The 21,143-nt window shown below is 44.5% G+C and overlaps 1 protein-coding gene across 1 annotated transcript in view; it reads left to right on the plus strand.

Moving 5' to 3' along the window:
- The window catches only part of BCL2 (BCL2 apoptosis regulator), a 361,921-nt gene that overhangs the window by 247,471 nt on the left and 93,307 nt on the right, over positions 1-21,143 (plus strand). The gene's annotated exons all lie outside the window — the stretch shown is intronic.

Raw genomic sequence — 21,143 nt, forward strand, 5'->3', positions numbered from 1 at the left:
CCGCTATGAAGTACAGCGCACTCCTAAGTCTGGGCAACTCACGCACCGGTGTTACATAGCTCTTTGGCGGAGGGCTTTGCTCTTGTGTCCTGGCCCTGCGGATGATGCTGCAGCTCCTCTGCACTGACTCCTCTAGGGGCTGGGGCTGTTTCTTCCCTAGGTAGATATCTAATCTAATCTTCTATTTGTGCGTTGTTCATACATATACAGGCTCAAGGCGACTGTAAAGAGAGATAAGAGGGAAGGAGCAAGGAGAAAGGGAAAGGGAGAGAAGAGAGGGTAAAGAAGATTAAGTATCAAACAGATATATGGTTGTATGGGGGTATGAGTGATTGGGTATATGGTAAGTGATTGTTGTGACTTGCGTATGGTTGATTGTGGATTGGTTGTGCCTGGATGGTGGTTTCTTATTACCTAAAATGTCAGTTGTCATGGGCATCTAACCGAGGGTTTACAGTTCTCTGTCTTATTGTTGGCATGTTCTACCTCCTGCTGCGATACTTGATTGTTTTGTACTGTTCCTCTTTGATCCCCTTTTGGTTGTATGTTCCCTTTTGCAATTGCTAATAAATATAATTGAAAAAAAAAAAAGATTTGGTATACTTATCCTGGCAAGGTCTGCAGAATAAAGGGCTCCTTTTACTAAGCTGCGCTATTGGTTTAACGCATGTAAAAGCAGGTGCTAAACCGCCGGCCACCCTAGCCGCTACCGCTTCCTCTTGAGCAGGCGGTAGTTTTTGGCCAGCGCCGGGGTTTGTTTTGGTTTGGGGTTTTTTTAACATCATTTTTTATTAAAAAGTCCACAAGAGAACAAGCATGGTTCCATAATAAAACAGGAAATATACAAACATTAGCACAGTGTTCTTCAACCACCGGTCCATGGACCAGTGCCGGTCCACAGAAATTTCCTGCCGGTCTACAGGCCCAGCACGTGCATCAGGCCCAATACAGTGTTCTTCAACCGCCGGTCCACGGTGCGATCGATGTGGCGTTATCTTTGAGCCAGCTCCCTCTTCCTAACTGATTCAGTGCACAAAGCCACGGGCAGTGGCTCCCACGGGCATCCTGCGCCTGAACCGGAAGCCTTCTCTCTGACGTTGCAACATCAGAGGGAAGGCTTCCAGATGAGGCACGGGACGTGCAAGGTGCAATTAGTACTATTATGGGGGCGGGGTCTGGGGTGGAGATTGGGTAGAGATGGGCGGGGTCTGGCCCACGACTTAGCCCCGTGTTCTTTAACCGCCGGTCCACAGAATAATTCTTTTATTTCTGCCGGTCCATAGGTGTAAAAAGGTTGAAAAACACTGCATTAGCAGCCAGTACAAGTCAACAACAAAAGTTCAATATTCACCAATAAAACACTGGACTGTCCAAGAGCAAAGGGCTTATATCACTAAACCGAGGGGGGCTCGCATGGGTTTGTGGGAAGAGACTTAGTGTACCAAGTGTTGTGGGGCCCCGGGGACGGTGGCCAGCGCCGGGGTTAGCGCGTGATAAAAAGTCGCGTGTGTTAACCCCGCTAGCGCGGCTTAGTAAAAGGAGCCCAAAGTGATATGTGTTGCCTTCTATTCGAAGTCAGTGTGTAATATGTTGAGGGGGTGAATGACTGGAATAAGGGGCATTTGGATTGCATTGATACCTTTTTTTGTTTGTCTTTCCTGTAAATTGCAGGGATAGGGAATGACTTTTTTCCTTTTAATTTCAAGGTTTCAATTGTTTTTCAGAATTTTTTTGTCTTTATTTTTGCGCATTTGTTGGTTATTAATAACATTACACTACGTTACATTGGTGTCTTCTATCCCGCCAATACCTTTCAGTTCCAGGCGGTTTACAAAAGTATTGGCCTGGGCATGCCCAGGGAGATTCCAAGGTTGATAGTTGGACAAAGCATTAGGATCTGGGGAGTCGAGAAGGTTTAGGGCTCCTTTTACGAAGGGGCGCTAGCGGTTTTAGCGTGCGTTATAGTGCATGCTAGCTGAAAATCTACCACCTGCTCAAAAGGAGGCGATAGCGGCTAGCACATGTGGCAATCTACCGCCTGCTATTCCTCGCGTTAAGGCCCTAGCGCGGCTTTGTAAAAGAAGCCCTTAGATCAATTGACAAATTTCTTTTCTAGCATGGTTTTCAATTGTTTCCTGAAGGTTTTGTAGCTGGGCGTTGTGGTCATCGGTGTCAGGTCAAAAGCGCGCCGGGACAAAGGCACGAGCAGATAATAGAGCGCAGCGCGGAGGTGCGCGCCGAAGAAAATTACTGTTTTTAGGGCTCCGACGGGGGGGGGCGTGGGGGGGGGAACCCCCCCACTTTACTTAATACAGATTGCGCCGCGTTGTGGGGGGTTTAGGGGGTTGTAACCCCCCACATTTTACTGAAAACTTCACTTTTTCCCTGTTTTTAGGGAAAAAGTTAAGTTTACAGTAAAATGTGGGGGGTTACAACCCTCCAAACCCCCCACAACGCCGGCGCGATTTGTATTAAGTAAACTGGGGGTGCTCCCCAACAAAACCCCCCGTCGGAGCCCCTAAAAACAGTAATTTTCTTCGGCGCGCACCTCCGTCTTGCGCTCAGTTGTCGGCGCGCGCCTTTGTCTTCCGCGTTGTTTTGTATGAACCGTGGTCATCAGATAGTCCGTCATATATTTTGTATGCCTTTGACTGGGGGAGTGGGTAAAGTGTGCCTGTGTTCTCCTTGGTCTGTCTCTCGATGCCCATTAAAATATGATCTTGTCTGATCACTCTTTTCCTTGAAACCCACAGACGTTTGGATACTGTGAAGAGAGAGTGTGGTTGCTAGGATTTTGCTAGACATCTGTTCTACACATGCTGTATTTGATAACTCCTCTTTTTATCTTTTTATTTAAGCTCTGGGTTCTTTTCTTATCTGTTTGAACAGCAGGGAATCCATTTCCTTCACACCAGTAGGGCACAGCAGCATGATGAATATGACAAAAAGTATTAAAAGGTTTGTGACACCTGAACTGAATCCTCGCTTTTTTTTTTTTACTAAGCATTGAAAAATGTTTGTTCAGTTGATTTTACATTTTGTCTTCTGTACTTTCCAGGTCCATGATTAAATTCTAGCAAGAACAGCTACAGTGATCGCAGATATCCTAAACCACTTGGAGAGATAACAGAAATGTATGCTGTGTGTGTAGTTGCAGTTTTTAAAATAAAGCAGTTAAAGAAATATGAAGAGCATAAGAAGGCAAATTTGTAATTACACTGAGGGAATGTATTCCTGATCAGAGCTTGGGTATTCTAGAAAGTAATGGCCAATTGGAAGCTGAGGCAGCCAGTGGGTTTGGTTCTATTTTATGTGTCACTATTCAGCCAACAATAGGGTTTCTTTTCATTTTGGTCACTGCCAGGCAGGTCTTGTCAGACAAATCTGATCTATTTCTTTAACTGGGTGACCACAGAATTGGATAGAGGATGGGCGCTCGATGTGGTGTATTTAGATTTTAGCAAAGCTTTTGACAGTATTCCACACAGGTGTCTAATAAATAAACTGGGTGCCCTCAATATGCACCCCAAAGTGACAGACTGGTCAAGAACTGATGGAATCGCTTTGAGGAAAGGGACGTTACCAGTGGGCTACCTCAGGGTTCGGTTCTTGGGCCTGTTCTTTTTAATATTTGTGTAAGCAATATTGCTGAAGGGCTGTCTGGTAAGGTTTGCCTCTTTGTGGATGATACCAAAATCTGCAATAGGATAGACCAGTGTTCTTCAATCTTTTTATTATTATTATTATTATTAGGTTCTTATATCCCGCCATACCCAAAGAGTTCTAGGCGGTTTACATTCGTTACATTAGGATCCGGTCTGAACCCGGATTTACAAAAATTTTATCGGAATTGCAGGTAGCGCGGAAGGAGGCACAGGTTTATCGTAGTTGGGTTAGAGGATAAAATGGAGGGAGTGGGAAACCAGAAGAGGGGGGGGAGAAGGAGGTGGGGGTGGGGGGGTTGGAGTGTATGCGGGGAGTAAGGACTAAGGGTCTTGTTCGCGGAAGAGGTGTGTTTTGAGAAGTTTTCTGAAATCTAGGTAGGTCGGGGCCTCTAGCATCATTTGGGCTAGCCAAGGGTTCAGCTTGGCCGCCTGGAAGGCGAAGGTTTTGTCGATGAATCTTTTGAGCTGGCATGATTTTATGGAGGGGAAGGTAAACAACTGGATTCTGCGGGATTTCTTGTTGGTGCAATACATATTGAAATGTGGGGAGAGGTATTTTGGTGAGAGACCAAATACTGTCTTGTAACAGATGCAGGCGAACTTGAAGAGGACTCGGGATTCGAAGGGTAGCCAGTGCAGTTGGTGGTAGAAGGGGGTGATGTGTTCCCATTTGTTCAGGCCGAAAATGAGGCGGACAGCTGTGTTTTGAATCAGTTTTAGTCTTCTGGTGATTTTCTTTGTGGAGCTTAGGTAAATGATATTGCAATAATCCAGTATGCTGAGGATAGAGGATTGAACTAATAGTCGAAATGCAGTGTCATCGAAGTATTTCTTTATGGTACGGAGTTTCCAGAGTGCTGAAAGGCCTTTCTTGACAATGAGGTCGGTGTGATTTTCTAGGGATAGATGTTTGTCAAGCGTGACTCCTAGTATTTTTAATGTTTGTTCGAGTGGGAAAACCAATCCTTTCACCTGGATTGTGGTGTCTTTGATTTTGTCTTTGGGGGTGGCTAGAAAGAATTTTGTTTTGTCTGGGTTGAGCTTTAGTTTGAAGGAGAGCATCCAGAGTTCTATCTGGCTGAGTATGCTAGTTATGTAGTTGAGAAGATCCTGGAATAGACTGGTTAGAGGGATGACAATTGTGATGTCATCTGCATAGATGAAGAATTTGAGCTTAAGTTTGTGAAGGAGGTTACTGAGGGAGGCGAGGTAGATATTGAACAGGGTGGGGGATAAGGGGGAGCCTTGTGGTACACCGCAGGAGTTCACCCAGCTGTAGGAGAAGTTGTCATTTTTGTGTACCCTGTAGGATCTGTTTCGTAGGAACCCTTGGAACCAGATGAGTACCCGGTCTGAGATTCCAATGTGGGCCAGGCATTCCAGGAGAATAGTGTGGTCAACTAGGTCAAACGCACTGCTTAGATCAAATTGTAAGATCAGGGCGCTGGAGCCCCGACTGAAGAGTATGTGCAGGTGGTCTAGTAAGGAGGCGATGATGGTCTCTGTGCTGTGGTTCGTGCGGAAGCCCGATTGATTGTCGCTTAGGATATTGAATTTTTCCAGGTATGCGGAGAGTTCTGCTTTTACTGCCCCTTCTGCGATTTTGGTGAATAGTGGTATGTTAGCTATTGGTCTGTAATTGGAAGGTGCGTTGGAAGAGTCCTTTATGCTTTTTATGATTGGGGTTATTAAGATATGTCCTTGTTCTGGAGGGAAGTTTCCTGCGGATAGTAGGGAGTTGACCCATAGTAGCATGTTTGCTTTGAAGTAGATCGGAGCCGTTTTCATCACATTTGGGGGGCAAGTATCTAGTTTGCAGAAGGATTTGGTGTATTTGTTATAATATTTGTTGAAGGTTTTCCAGTCGATTGTGGTAAATTGGTTCCAGTTTAGGTCGGATCTAGACCCTTGGTCTGGTTTAGCTATGTCGATGTCAGGGAGGATGGGAAAGAGCTCCAGTGGATTGGTCTTGGTGGGTAGTGCTGATCTTAGTTTTAGGATCTTGGAGTTGAAGAAATCCGCTAGGGTGTTGGCGGTTAGTGTTGAGTCTTCCTGGTTGTTAGTGAGTGTTTCAATGTTGTAAAGGTTATTGACGAGTTTGAAGAGGTTGCTGCTGTTGGATGTGATGTTTCCAATTAAGTGTGAGTAGTATTTTTTCCGTTTTTCCTTGGTAAGGTTTTTGTAGGTTTTTAGTTTGAGTCTCCAGGCAGTTCTGAGTTCCTGGGTTCCTGACTTTATCCATAGTCTTTCTGACTTTCTGAGGTCCCTCTTTAACAGTAACAGCTCTGTGTCGAACCATCCCTCCTGATTTGTGGTTCTGATGTGGCGGGTTTTTGAAGGGGCTATTTCATTTAAAATGTTAGTGCTGTCAATGATCCAGGCGGACATGAGTTGATCTATTTCTTCGTCTTGTTTTATGTGGGTGTCATAGCGAGACCAGAATTCCTCTGGGTCTATCTTTCCTCTAGTGGTGTGGGTTGTGATGTTTCTTGTTTTGTTGTTTCTTGAATGTTTTTGTTGGCAGCCCAAGGAAAAGTCGCATAGTCTGTGGTCAGACCATAGGGAGTCTGTCCAGTTGGCTTGTTTCCAGTATATTTTTGGGTCGGTCGGCTCGTTGGAGGAGAATGTGACCAGGTCTAGCTGATGGCCCTTTTGGTGAGTTTTGGTTGGGGGGGGTTTGAAGAAGCCTAGTTGGGAGGTGAGTGACCAGAAGTCGGCAACTTCTGGTTGGTCCGCTTGCTCAAGGTGGATGTTGATGTCTCCGCATAGAAGGTTGTAAGGACTTGTTAGATAATTAGTTAATAAGGAGTCAGCGAGGTCCTCTTTGGCTAGGGACCATTTTTGGGGTGGGATGTAGAATAGAGTGGACTGGCAGAAATAAAAGAATTATTTTGTGGACCGGCAAACTATTAAGACTGAAATTTTAAAAACCCATTCCCGCCCCGTCTTCGCGAGCTCAATCTCCGCAAACCATCTGATCCCATCTGCACAAGCCGCAGTTATGATTTTATATTGAACATATTTTATTAAAGTATAAAAAGAAACAATATTCTGAACAATTGTGATTTTATAAATACAAATATACAGAGCACGGACCAACAAAACCCCTGTCTCCCCTCCTCTTCACATATATCCCCTCTACTATTAAGAAAACTGAACAAAGCCAAGTTATTATAGAATGCTACACAGAAATATTATGCTAACAGAATACTGCAGTCCCCAGTTATGTCTCTAGCAGGATATATATTTCAAATCTGATATATTCTAATGACAAAATATAAATAAAATTATTTTTTTCTACCTTTTATTGTCTCTGGTTTCTGCTTTCATCTTCTTTTCACTCTTTTCCTTCCAGCATCTGCCCTGTCTCTTCAATCCAGCATCTGGGTGTTCCATCCACTGACTGCCCTCTCCCCCCTTCCATATGTATCTGACTTCTTTCTATTCCCCTCTCCCCTGTCCATCCAGCCTGTGCCTCCTCTTTCCTTTTTACATCATTCATTCCAGCTTCACTGCTTTCTTCATTTTTATCTCTCCTACACCAGATCTAGCATCTTTATCCCTCTCTCATTTCTCTGCTGACCCCCTTTCCAGCATCAATCTCATTCCTCTCTCTCCCCTTTCCCTCATCTGATCTCTCCATTCCACCTTGACCCCCTTCCCCTCCTGTAATCTCCCTGCCAGCTGTTTCCTTCCTTTTTTTTCTTCTCCCTTCCCTTCTTCCCCTATCCAACAGTAACTCTTCCCATCCCTTTCCCTCCTCCCCTCCCAGCAGCATCTCTCCTACCTTCCTCCAGGTCCAGTAGCAGCTCTCCCTTTATCCAGCAGCTTCCCAGCCCCAACAGTGGCTTCCTCCCCTTCTAGCAGCTCTCAGTACTTGCCTGCAGCAGCAATTTACTTAGGCAGCCTTGGGTCAGTTGCAGCCTCTGAGGAAAGAGGAAGTTGCCGGTGAATCACTGCCCTGGCAATTAGGAGAGCTGCTAGGAGGGGAGACAGCCACTGTCGAAGGCTCCCCAGGATCTTGCTCGCACACGCTGACCATCTCCCTTGTACCTGCAGCTCTCTCCCTTCCACTTGCACCTTTCCCGCAGACCTCTTCAGCAACTCGGCAGGGGCGGCGATCAAGACAGGCTGCTGACGTCGGGACCTTCACTCTTTGAGCCCCGCCTATTTTGTTTCAACTTCCTGTTTCCGAACAGGCGAGATTCACAGAGGCAGCCTGTCTTGATCGCCTGAGGCAGGGAGGAACAGCAGTCAGCAGGAACCGCAGTCGGGAGGAACCGCAGTCGACAGGAAATGTAACTGCCGACTCGATCTCGCCGGCCCTGCGCGAACTGGCAGAAATTTTCTGCGGAATGGCACCGGTCTGCAGACCGGCGGTTGAAGAACAGTGGGATAGACACCCCTGATGGCATGGATAATATGAGGAAGGAACGACAAGTGAGGTGATTAAATTTGCAGATGACACTAAACTGTTCAAAGTTGTTAAAACGCATGCAGATTATGAAAAATTGCAGGCGGACCTTAGAAAATTGGAAGACAGGGTGTCCAAGTGGCAGATGAAATTTAATGTGGACAAATGCAAAGTGATACACATTGGGGGAAGAATAACCTGAATCACAGTTACTGGATGCTAGGGTCCACCTTGGGGGTTAGCGCCCAAGAAAAAGATCTGGGTGTCATCGTAGACAATATGATGAAATCTTCTACCCAATGTGCGGCTGTGGCCAAAAAAGCAAACAGGATGTTAGGAATTGTTTTAAAAGGGATGGTTAACAAGACTAAGAATGTTATAATACACCTATATCGCTCCATGTTGCAACCTCATCTGGAGTATTGCGTTCAGTTCTGGTCTCCTTATCTCAAGAAAGATATAGCGGCACTAGAAAAGGTTCTAAGAAGAGCAACCAAGATGCTAAAGGGGATGGAATTCCTCTCATAGGAGGAAAGACTAATAAGGTTTGGGCTGTTCAGCTTGGAAAATAGACGGCTGAAGGGAGATATGATCGAAGTCTACAAAATCCTAAGTGGAGTAGAACGGGTACAAGTGGATCGATTTTTCACTCCATCAAAAATTACAAAGACTAGGCGGCACTCGATGAAGTTACAGGGAAATACTTTTAAAACCAATGGGAGGAAATATTTTTTTCACTCGGAGAATAGTTATGCTCTGGTACACATTGCCAGAGTTTGTAGTAAGAGCGGTGAGCACAGCTGGTTTTAAGAAAGGTTTGGACAATTTCCTGGAGCAAAAGTCCATAGTCTGTTATTGAGATAGAAATGGGGGAAGCCACTGCTTGCCCTGGATCGGTAGCAAGATTTCCCAGCGGACTAGGTCCTTAAAGTTTTTATGTGGATTGCTATGTTGATTTTTTAAAAATATATATTTTTTAATAAAGTCCAACTCAGGAACATCGTCTCTCCACAGTTTTTTTTTTTTTTTTTTTTTTTTGTTTCTGTTGGAATTTGTCCAGGATCAATTTCTTTGCTCTTGTTAGCAAATGAGGACCATTATGACAAAGAGCTCCAGCTAACCAGGGGTGCAATCTGTCAGGTGGAGTTAATTTCAGAGAATGAAAGCATAAATGATTCCAAATGCTTTGAATCAATCTATTATTGTTCTGCTGTGTCTTTTTCAGAGGGGGCAATCAGAACTTGACCCAGCATTCCAAGTGTGGCCACACCATAGATTAGGGGTGGGCAGTCTCGGTTCTGGAAGGCTTTAGTCCCTCAAGGGTTGAGGTTGCCTATGCCTGCCATAGATGGATACAGATGCATGCTGATATTTTCTGTTGTTCTTTCCATTGCAGTCCGAAGAATTCCTAACTTCTGTTTGCTTTTTATTTTTTGGCCGCTGGTGAACACTGAGCTAAGGATTTCAAACTATTCTTCAGAGCAACAGCAAGATTCTTTTCCTGGGTGGGGAGTCCTAATATGAAACTCTACTTGTACTTTCCACTTGTAGTTTGGGTTATTTTTCCCTATGTACATCGTTTTGCACTTGTCCACATTAAATTTCACTGGCTATTTAGACACCCTGCCCTCAGTCTGTCCTGGTTCTCCAAATCCTCAAATTTAATCACCTTACTCAATTGCTCCCTTTCCAAGATTATTTATATAAATGTGAAACAGCTGTCCTTACATATACTATCTCTTCTCATCTGCGTTGTCAGTTCAATACAGTTTAGACTCTAGAATTAGTCTCAGTTGTCCACCAAGTTTCTGAGATGCCTGTTGTCTATAACTTTCATTTAGCTATACATCAGTGGTCCCCGACCCTGTCCTGGAGAACCATCAGGTCAGTCAGGTTTTCAGGATAGCCCTAATGAATATGCATGGAGCGGGTTTGCATGCCTGTCACTTCCATTATATGCAAATCTCTCTCATGCATATTCATTAGGGCTAGCCTGAAAACCCGATTGGCCTGGTGGTTCTCCAGGACAGGGTTGGGAACCACTACTGTACATTATTAGTCATCAGTCTTATTTTTTACACCGCGGTCAGTTGCGTTCAAACATTTAGAAGTACAGTGGAACCTCGGTTTGGGAGTAATGCGGTTTGCGAGTGTTTTGCAAGACGAGCAAAACACTCAGCAAACTTTTATTTCACAAACCAAGCACTGCCCCGATAAACGAGCACTTACTGCTGCAGGAAGCGCTGCTTCAGGGGATTCCTCTTCCGTCCGCCGGCCAGCCTTCCACGTCAGGTGCCTTCTGCATGTTGGAGAGCCTCTATCTGAGCCTACGCAGCCAAGTGCCGTCCTACCTGCACATTGCATACAATCACGAACAATGTCAATCATTGACGTTGTGCATTTCATACGTGACGTGCAGGTGGGACGGCACTCGGCTGCGTAGGCTCTGATAGAAGCTCTCCAACATGCGGAAGGCACCCAACATGGAAGGCTGGCCGGCGGACGGAAGAGGCATCCTTCCAAAGCAGCACTGCGGGGTTCTCCGGACATTAGAAGCATCCCCCCGAAGCAGCACTGCGGTGTTCTCCAGCAGATGATGGACGGAGGAGACGGCGCTGCAGCACCCAGCACCCAACAGGTACAGACCCCTGGGCCACCTTTTGGGTTCTGGAACGAATCATCTACGTTGCCACTATTTTCTATGGGGCACTTTGCTTTGATATACGAGTACTTTGGATTACGAGCATGCTTCTGGAACGAACTATGCTCGTAAACCAAGGTACCACTGTATACTGGTTTATTTCTTTTACAGCCTCTTATAATTAGCAGTCGGTATAGGTTTTTTGAGCCCTTCATATTTGTCTGCTCTGTGTTTAACTCCACCAGAGTTGCCCAAGTCCTTGCCAGAGCTTCTCTATAGGTTTACTCTCATTTTTGTGTTTTGATAGTATCCCAAGATCCCTCACGATGAACTTGGTGCTCCTGAGCGACTGTGGGCTTCCCCCATGACCTAGTTTAAAAGGAGCTGTCTTTATGGATGTTAGTGCCTGCAGCTAGGTACCCTGGTTAAGCTGGAGTCCATTCTGTTGGAATGGGCTCCTCCTTACCACAATGTGTCCCTGTTCCTACAAACCTAAAGCCCTCTTCCTTGCACCATCCTCTCATTAGTATGTAACTTCTTTATGTAACTTTTCTATTTTAGGCTCCTCATTATTCGCTGACTGTCCAGCCTTCTTTCAATGTGAACCGCCTAGAAGTCGCCCGACTATGGCGGTATAGAAAAATAAAGTTATTATTATTATTATCCATTGAAAATGAGAGCATTTCTGAGAAAGTAATCTATAATCTGCAGTCTCCAACCAGGGTGGATTTGCTTTAAATCATGCCTATGACATTATGAATAGAATTCATTTACCCCCAAAATTTAGGGCTTCTGCTTCAGTAATCACTCTGACGCCCATAAGGTTTCAATGGCAGCTTTGAAAAAAAAAAAAAAAGGGGGGGGGGAGGGTTAAACATTACATGAATATACAGACTCACGCTACATAATTAAAAACTAATCTTTATGATGAATAACTTTTGAACTAGAATGTATCTTAATAGAAAACTATCTTTAGATATATTTTTCCTTTAAAAAAAAGCATTTTATATAAAAAATATCCAATTTAAATTATAAAAAAATAAGATTTTTTTTTTAATCATTGATTTTTATCCACCCTGTCTCTTACCTATAATCATCAATTTGGGCTTCAGGGATGCGGCACAGGAAATTAGGCCAGTAGAAGACCCGAAGCAGCGTGTTTACTGTGCCTGGGACGCTGCTGGAGCTGCGAGGTTTGTCGGACGTGTAGCGGTGAGAGGGTCAGCTGGGAGGGTCAACAGGGGTTTCTGGTGTGCCGAGTAGGGTAGGCGCAGGGGGGGTTTAAAACATGCTGCTCAGGGGGATGGGAGGCAGGCAGGCTGGCATGGGGGGGGGGGTCATTGGAAGGGGGATGGGAGGCAGGCAGGCAGGCTGGCATCGGAGGGGGGTGGGGGGGTTCCAATGGAAGGCAGGCTGGCATCGGGGGTGGGGTGTTTTCCACGGAAACATGCTGGTCAGGGGGATGGGAGGCAGGCTGGCATGGGATGGTTCAATGGAAGGGGGATGCGAGGCAGGCAGGCAGGCATCGGGGGGGGTTAAAATGGAAACATGCTGCTCAGGGGGATGGGAGGCAGGCAGGCAGGCTGGCATCGGGGGGTGTGGGTGGAGCAAAGTCTGGAAGATAATGATGGGAACATAAGAAGGAGGCACTGGGGGCACTAAGGACATAGAAATGGGCACTGAGGGCACTAAGCAGGACAGAGGCACTGGGGGCATTAAGGACATAGGAAGGAGACACTAGGGGCACTAAGGACATAGGAAGGAGGCACTGGGGGCATTAAGGACACAGTACGCTGGCACTGGGGCACTAAGGACACAGTACAGAGGTCACTGGGGGCACTAAGGACATGGGAAGAAGGCATTGAGGGCACTAAGGACATAGGATGCACTGAGGGCACTAAGCAGGACAGATGCACTGGGGGCACTAAGGACATGGGAAGGAGGCACTGGGGGCATTAAGGACACAGTACGCTGGCACTGGGGCACTAAGGACACAGTATGCAGTACTAAGGTAAGGGGTACTAAGGACATGGGAAGGAGGCACTAGAGGCACTAAGGACAAAGGGAGAGACACAGACAGAAAAAATGACAGACAGGCAGCGTGCAAGGAGAGAGAGACAAAGAAAGCCCCCCCCCCCCAGACAGACAGACATCTACTCTAGCACCCGTTAATGTAACATGCTTACACAGAAAATGATGAAAATTTTGAACTTGAAGGCAATTCAAATCCTTTACAACTTCTATTCAATCTCCTGGGCTCTTTCGTAAATAAAGAAGCAACTAGCAGGGAACAAATACTCCCCAGAATAGCACTTAGCCACTCTTCAATAAAAGCTCTCGACAAAGAATTCAAAGGCAAAGAAATAACACTCCAAAGGAAGATCAGACTTGTCCTTGCACTCATTTTCTCAGTGGTCAATTACAGATGTGAAAGCTGGACACTATGGAAACAAGATAGAATGAAGATTGACTCATTTGAGCTTTGGTGTTGGAGAATAATTTTATGCGTGCCATGGACCGCCAGGAGAACTAACCAATCAAATCGATTCTAGAAGAGATCAATTGGGCTTTGTCACTCAAACTGTCTTATTTTGGTCACACCATCAGAAGAGAGAGATCACTGGAGAAGGACATCGTTTTGGGGAAGATGGCTGGACACGTTGAAAACAACCATAGGGATGACGCTGTAAGACCTTACTGCACTAGAACAAAACTGATTTTTTTAAGATCTGTAAAACCAAAACAAGAGAACTGTGGACATGAGGTACTTTGATGTCACAGTTTATTGTAGTTGGTCACTGCTAGGACCCCCTGGTAATTTTCCCAGCGTAATATTGAATGCAATTGACCCTCAGAAATGCCACCAGCCACTCAAATGTGTCTCATAGTGGTTGGGTTTATACATTATATCCTCACTGGGCCATTTTTGTTTTGTTTTTAAATATGTGAATGTCTTAGTTTTTCATAAAGTGCAATAGTACCAAAGTAAAACTTATTGTAGATAAGAGCTAATACTTAGCTTAGCTATACTGGTCCATTCTAAGGGATACTATCACCAACATGTTTCACCCAAACCGGGTTTCATCAGGGCTGTGATCCCTCAATTAGAATGTGTTTCCCACGACACGACCACTCTATAGGTTTTAAAAACACATATTTAAAAACAAAACAAAAATGGCCCAGTGAGGATATAATGTATAAACCCAACCACTATGAGACATATTTAAGTGGCTGGTGGCATTTCTGAGGGTCAATTGCATTCAATATTACGCTGGGAAAATTACCAGGGGGTCCTAGCAGTGACCAACCCTTGTACTATGTATTGATTTCTACTTTCCCATCTTTAGAGACTTTTTCACCTATATTGTTTGCACTAACAGTTTATTGTAGTACTTCTTCATAAAAGTTCCAAATGGTGAAGGTAATAATAACACACAACAACACGGTCCATGTTTCGGCTATGAGCACCTTTAGGGGTGCGAATGCCAAATACCACTAAACGTAAATATGCTCAAAAGCATTCAATGGGGTGTGGTTGTGAAAAGCTCGGTAATTCATCAGGTTGCTAGGACTCGAACACAAGTCAATGGTACCTAATAACATGCTTACCACTATTATGCAGTACTGTATCCAGTGGCTTTTTAAAGTCTACCTCCTTTCCATATTCTGGCTGTTGCATTAGAAACTGACACGAGGATAGGTAGGAGAAATGGGGACAAGCACCAAGGACGGGGATGGGAACAGAGCCTGCAGGGATAGCGATGGACACAGGGATAGGGACAAACTTTGTCATGTCATTCTCTAAAATCTGGAGACTAGTATCAATTTGTAAAAACGTAACGCATCTTAGATAATTGGCAACTGAATTCAATGATATAAAAAAACGGCAGAAGCTGCTTTTGGATTTCAGTGAACTGCTATTAAATGACATCATTTGTGTCTTCTCTGCTATCTATAACATTCTACCATCATGTGCCCAGCTGCTGAAGAATCTTACTGTTACTGCAACAGATTCATCCATCATTGCTGGCATAAAGGAACATTTCTAACATTTAATAGACACTTTTATTGTCCTGTTCATCCACTACACAGTTAGGGTTCTCTTCTACCCCCATGTCTGAAAGACAATCCAATTTCCTTCCCAGATGATGTAAAAACATAGGCAACTGAATCTTTGGGAACGTTGTACCGAAACCAGATAGAAATGGAAGGCTCTATTTGTGATTTATAAACAGTTGTACAGAATATTGTCCCTTTTTATACTTTAATAAAAAGATTTAAATATAAAATCATAAGTGTATAAGGCTTGTGCAAAGGAAGACAGAGTCGGCAGGGATAGGGACAGCTCACTGGGACGGAGATAGAGCCTGCATAGATGAGACGGGGAGAGGGCCTGCAGGGACAGGGACAAACTTTGTCCCCATGTTATTCTCTATGCTACATTTCAAAAAAGAAATAGTGGAATTAGAAGAAGGGGGACAAAAATGATCAAAGGGATGGGATGACTTCCTATGTAGAAAGGCTAAAGCAGCTAGGGCTCTTTAGTCTTGAGAAAAGATGGCTCAGGGGGGATATGATAGAGGTCTATAAAATACATTACATTAGTGATTTTTATTCCGCTTGTGCCTTGCGGTTCAAAGCGGATTACATAAGAAGAGAGCTGGACATTTCCAGGAGGGTACATGACATTGGAGAATACAGGTTGAGGGTATAGACTAATGACAGGGTGAGTGTGTAGACATAATAACAATGGAAGATAAATCAGGTTACATTACTATGCATATCAAATATTCTGTTTCCATACGTTGGTAGGTAATCGGTTTCGGTTGGGGTGAATTAGGTTCCAGGTATTTTTTTTTTTTTTTTTTTTTTTATACTAAGTGGAGTGAAACAGGTAGATGTGAATCACTTGTTTACTCTTTCCAGAAATACTAGCACTAGAGGGCATGTAATGTAACAGTGAATATCCAGTTAAATTCTTTGAATAACAGGGCTCTGGGCTCTTAATTGTTCTTCTGAAGGAATTATCGTTATACTGTATCTTGTTTCAGTATTATTATAATTTTCCATTGCCTTTTACTTCTACTTCTCCACCCATGGCTATCCATGGGGGTAGGTGAGGTAGGCATTGTCCAGACTAGGGTTAAGAACATAAGAATAGCCTTACTGGGTCAGACCAATGTTCCATCAAGCCCAGTAGCCCATTCTCACGGTGGCCAATCTAGGTCCCTAGTACCTGGCCAAAACCAAAGGTGTAGCAATATTCCATGCTATCAATATAGGGCAAGCAGTGGCTTCCCCCATGTCTTTTTCAATAACAGACTATGGACTTTCCCTCCAGGAACTTGTCCAAACCTTTCTTAAAACCAGCCATGCTATCCACTCCTACCACATCCTCTGACAACGCATTCCAGAGCTTAACTATTCTTTGAGTGAAAAAAATTTCCTCCAATTGGTTTTAAAAAGTATTTCCCTGTAACTTCATCAAGTGTCCCCTAATCTTTGTAGTTTTTGATGGAGTGAAAAATTGATCCACTTGTACCTGTTCCACTCCACTCAGGATTTTGTAGACTTCAATCATATCTCCCCTCAGCCATCTCTTTTCCAAGCCCTAACTATTTTAGTCTTTCCTCATACGAAAGGAGTTCCGTCCCCTTTACCATCTTGGTCGCTCTTCTTTGAACCTTTTCTAGCGCCACTATATCTTTCTTGAGATAAGGAGACCAGAATTGAATGCAGTACTCCAGATGAGGTCACACCATGGAGCGATACAGGAGCATGATAACATTCTTAGTCTTGTTAACCATCCCTTTTTTTAATAATTTCTAGCATCCTATTTGCATTTTTGGTCGCCACTGCACATTGGGTGGAAGATTTCATCGTATTGTCTACAATGACACCCAGATCCTTTCTTGGGCACTAATCCCCAAGGTGGACTCTAGCATCCAGTAACTGTGATTCAGGTTATTCTTCCCAATGTGCATCACTTTGCATTTGTCCACATTAAATTTCATCTGCCACTTGGACGCCCAGTCTTCCAATTTCCACTTGCAATTTCACAATCCATATGTGTTTTAACAACTTTGAACAGTTTAGTGTCATCTGCAAATTTAATCACCTCACTCGTCATTCCAATTTCCAGATCATTTATAAATAAGTTAAATAGCACCGGTCCCAGTACAGACCCCTGTGGCACTCCACTGTTTACTCTCCTCCACTAAGAAAAATGACCATTTAACCTTACCCTCTGTTTTCTATCCGATAACCAATTCTTCATCCACAACTGAACTTTGCCACCTATCCCATGACACTTTAATTTTATCAGGAGCCTCTCGTGAGGAACTTTATCAAAAGCTTGTCAGATTTTGTCCTAAAAAAAAAAAAAAGAGGATGTGTGGCTCCACCCCCCAGTCCTGCCCCTTTCTGCCCATGGCCCCAGCTCTGTTCCACCCATAGACATGCCCTTTTCCGTTCACCGACACAAACCCTGTCTCTTTGGGGTCGCATCTGGAGGGCATCTGCACATGTACACATGATGACATCATGTACATTCATATATTCATGTGACATCATCGCATCTGTGCATGCACAGATGCCCTCCAGACGAGGCCCTGAGCTCAGTGGTTTTCAAAACCTGGACAAAGTGCCGTTTTTTTGAAAACCCGTCCAGATGCCTGGATAGTCTTCTAAAAAGAGGAGATTTCTGGGTAAATCTAGATGTCTGACCCTCCTCTTTAGAGCACCCTATGCCACTGCAGCCATAGCCCTGTTTTAACTTCCCAAAACCCAACATATGCGCCTGTTTAACTTTCAAAATCCTATATGGTATCCTCCCTCCCTTTATCCCTCTTTCTTGGAATTCCTCAAACCCTAATACCACCAGATCCTCCCACAAATTAAAACTATCCTTCCCCTCGCTAAAAGGCATTTCCCACACAGGAAAGCTAGGGACCTCCCTCCACTTCAAAATCACTGAGCTCTGGAACAACCTTACCTCCTCTCTTCGGAACTTGAGCTCTCTCCAAGTTTTCCGCAAACATCTGAAAACCTGGCTTTTCTCAAAAAATGTAAGTCTCCCTCCAACTTAGGAATCAAGGAAACTCTTATATCTTGGCATCCCAAGTCCTCTAAATTTTCTTCACACTTCTACCTCTAACCCTCTGTTGTAGTTCCTTCCTATTTCTCCTACTGTAAACCGCGTCGAGCTCTACGAACGTGGAGATGATGCGGTATACAAACCTAAGGATTAGATTAGATTAGACAAAACAGCTGATCATGGCTGAAGCTGTCCTTAATATGGCCAAGAAAACATCTTGGTTTGCTGCCTGATTTCTGCAACCTTCCTTTCATTGCAAGCATGTGGCCTATTATCAGCTCTCTGGTCTCCCCAGTGCTCCTGCCCCCCTCCAGTTGTTTTTCAGAAATGTCTGAAAAGTGCACCATATTTGTTGCGGGCATCTAGAAAATCAAACCTTTTGTAGATTTCAGAGAAGATCCGAGTATATGACCAGATAAAAAGCAAGTGACATGGAAGATAGGAGAGAGGAAGGAAATCTGTTCTCTGCTGACTTTTTTTGCCTTTTATTATGGTCTGTTTACAGATCTCAAGAAGCGCATGTTCCCAAACACCCACCTGTCACATTTTCTAGTAAACCGTGAGGATGAGTCACTCTCACTTACTCAAGTTACATTAAAATAAAAAAAAGAGTAATGTTCTCGCAAATCAAGTGCCGCCCCTTTATAGGATGAGGGGCCAGGGTTAGGGAGCTGTTTTAAGTGAACTGCTGATTGTACTTACCACACTGACAGGTTGGAAAGTACATCATAGCTCTGGGGAAATGCATACCCCGGGAAGGTGCATTTGGATTGCAATTCTTCTGCTGTGCAATTAGATTAGTATCTCTATCACGTAGCAGGGGTCGTTGAAAACCAAATGAAAGGGTTTTCCAATCTCTCACTGCACTCGTCCTCCTTTCATACCACCCAGATCCATTTCTCTGTCCTTCCTCCACCCTTTTTCTTGACTCTGTTAACCATTTAGTTCTGTCTTCTCTGATAAAACAGGATTAGTTCTAATTTGTTTTGAGGCTTTCTCTGAAAACCTTCATCTGATTGAAAACCTTTTTATGCCATAGTCATCATGCTTATTTATTTTTTTTTAATGCAAAATAATTTATATACTTTACAAAGATGCAGTCATAATTAACTTAAAAATAACCCCCCCTTTCAATATTCTGTTGGAAACAGTGAGTATTTTGCTGCCCGCCACCAGCATTATTTCCAGATATAAGGGGGGGGGGGGGGAGAGTGGTGCAGTGGTTAAAGTTACAGCCTCAGCACCCTGAGGTTGTGGGTTCAAACCTATGCTTGTGACCCTGGGCAAGTCACTTAATTCCCCCATTGCGCTAGATACATTACATTGTGATCCTACCAGTTCAGACAGGGAAAAAAATGCTAAATAAATTCACGTTAACATTCTGAGCTTCCCTGGGAGAACTGTATAGAAAACTGAATAAATAAATAAATGCCCTGCCCTCAGAGTCTTGGGGGGCTCGTGGGGGGCTCGAACCCTTGGGTCGCTTATGTGGGAGGACTTGGGGGCACAGGAGTTGGGGACCATTTCTAACCCGTTCACTAAATGGACGTTGCGGGTGTGGAAGGGAGAGTCTAGCAAACTCCTGGGTAAAAGTAAGGGGTTGCATCATCGACCATTGTGCAATACCTCTGATTTTGTGCCGGGCAGAGATGGGGGGATCTTTGTGCGGTGGGCAAGGAAAGGGTTGCAGTACTTTGGCCAATTTCTAGAGGAGGAGTCCATTTGTGCTTTTCCGGAGCTCCGAAAGCTCTATCAGCTTGATTTTAAGGACCTCTTTCCGTATCTCCAAGTGAAAAGTTATTTGCAGAAGGCTAAAAGGGCCGATGCTGCGGGCTTATAGCTGTTCTGACTTTGAGCAGCTTTTGGGGTCCCCAGTGCGCAGAGGTTGCATTTCGATGTTGTATAAATGGGTGCATCAGGATAGGGCCCGGAAGCCTTCGTATTTACTGGCTTGGGAAGGGGACTTAGGGCAGGTGTTTGAGGCATCTTTGTGGGAAAATATCTCGTCTAGGATACACCATTTAGCCGTGGCCCCTATGTTGGTGGAGAATGCGCTTAAAATGCTGGTGCGCTGGTACCTCACCCCAGTGATCCTGAGTAAGATGTCCGCTAAGGGCACAGACTTATGTTGGAGGGGATGTGGGCAGCGGCGAACATTTTTTCACATGTGGTGGAGCTGCCCCTCCATTCAAGACTTCTGGAGGCAGGTGTTTAAGTATGTGGGAGCTCTCCTTCAAGTGCCCCTCACGGAAAGGGCGGAGGTGGCTTTGTTGGGGTTTCCCTCAGGAGGGGCAGATGACACCCAGGATAGACTGGTACGGTTGGCCTTCACAGCGGCTAGGCTGACTGTGGCTCACCACTGGCGCAGTACCGCTACACCTACTTTGGCTCTAGTGCGAGAGAAATTGGGCTGGGTGTGTGAGAAATACCGGCTCTCGGCCTTGTTGACTAGAAAATGGCAGCAATATTACGATATTTGGGGGAGATACCTGGCAGTGGAGGGAATGGATGTGGATAGTTCTGTTGTCAGATGAAGTACTGGTTCTGGCCTGGATTGGATCTTTGGGGGTTTGTCTTCTTGGGGTTCTGTGTTCTTTTGTCCCCTTCTTTTCTGATTTTTCTTCTTTTTCTCTCCTTGGGGTGCTACCGTGCCTACTGGTGGTGCTCTAGGGTTTCCGGGAGGTGCAGAGTGCTGTTTGCTGTCACTGGTGGGGGGGGGGGGGGTTGGGGGGTTGGGAGGGGGAGGGGGGGTTACATCAGAGGTTTTGTTGTTCTGCAGATTGCCTGCCTGTACTGTTGTTGGATTTTCCTGATGTTTTGCTGTGCTGTTTTTTCTTGTCATAAATAAACAATTGCAAAATAAATGCCCTACCCTCTCTGGGCTTTGGCATTGAATATACGGGGATGGGGGGTTTGAGCTGGCTAACACATAGCCAGCTAAGCCAGCATTCATCCCCTGACCACATAAGCCAAATCTCTTAAAGATAGGACTGCTCTTTATGCGGCCTGATTTCAGCAGTTCACTTGTTTGCTGAGGGGCTGAATATATAATAAAAAAGAGTGGGGTATCCAGATGATAAATATATAATGAACAATTTCTAATCATGTTCTGACTGTCATTTATAAACAATTAATAATAAACATTTTTAACCATATTATTTTTTTATACTGTTTTTTTCTTTGAGCAATAAAACTAGTGGTGGGCATATCGTAAATGTTTCAGACATCGATCTTTAGAACCTCTTATGATATGTATATCATTTCAAGTTCCTATCATGTAAGACTTTATAATCATTTATGCCCACTACCATCTACCAATAACTATAT

Source organism: Geotrypetes seraphini, chromosome 2 (genome assembly GCF_902459505.1).
Source record: "Geotrypetes seraphini chromosome 2, aGeoSer1.1, whole genome shotgun sequence".
NCBI classification, from domain to species: Eukaryota; Metazoa; Chordata; class Amphibia; order Gymnophiona; family Dermophiidae; genus Geotrypetes; species Geotrypetes seraphini.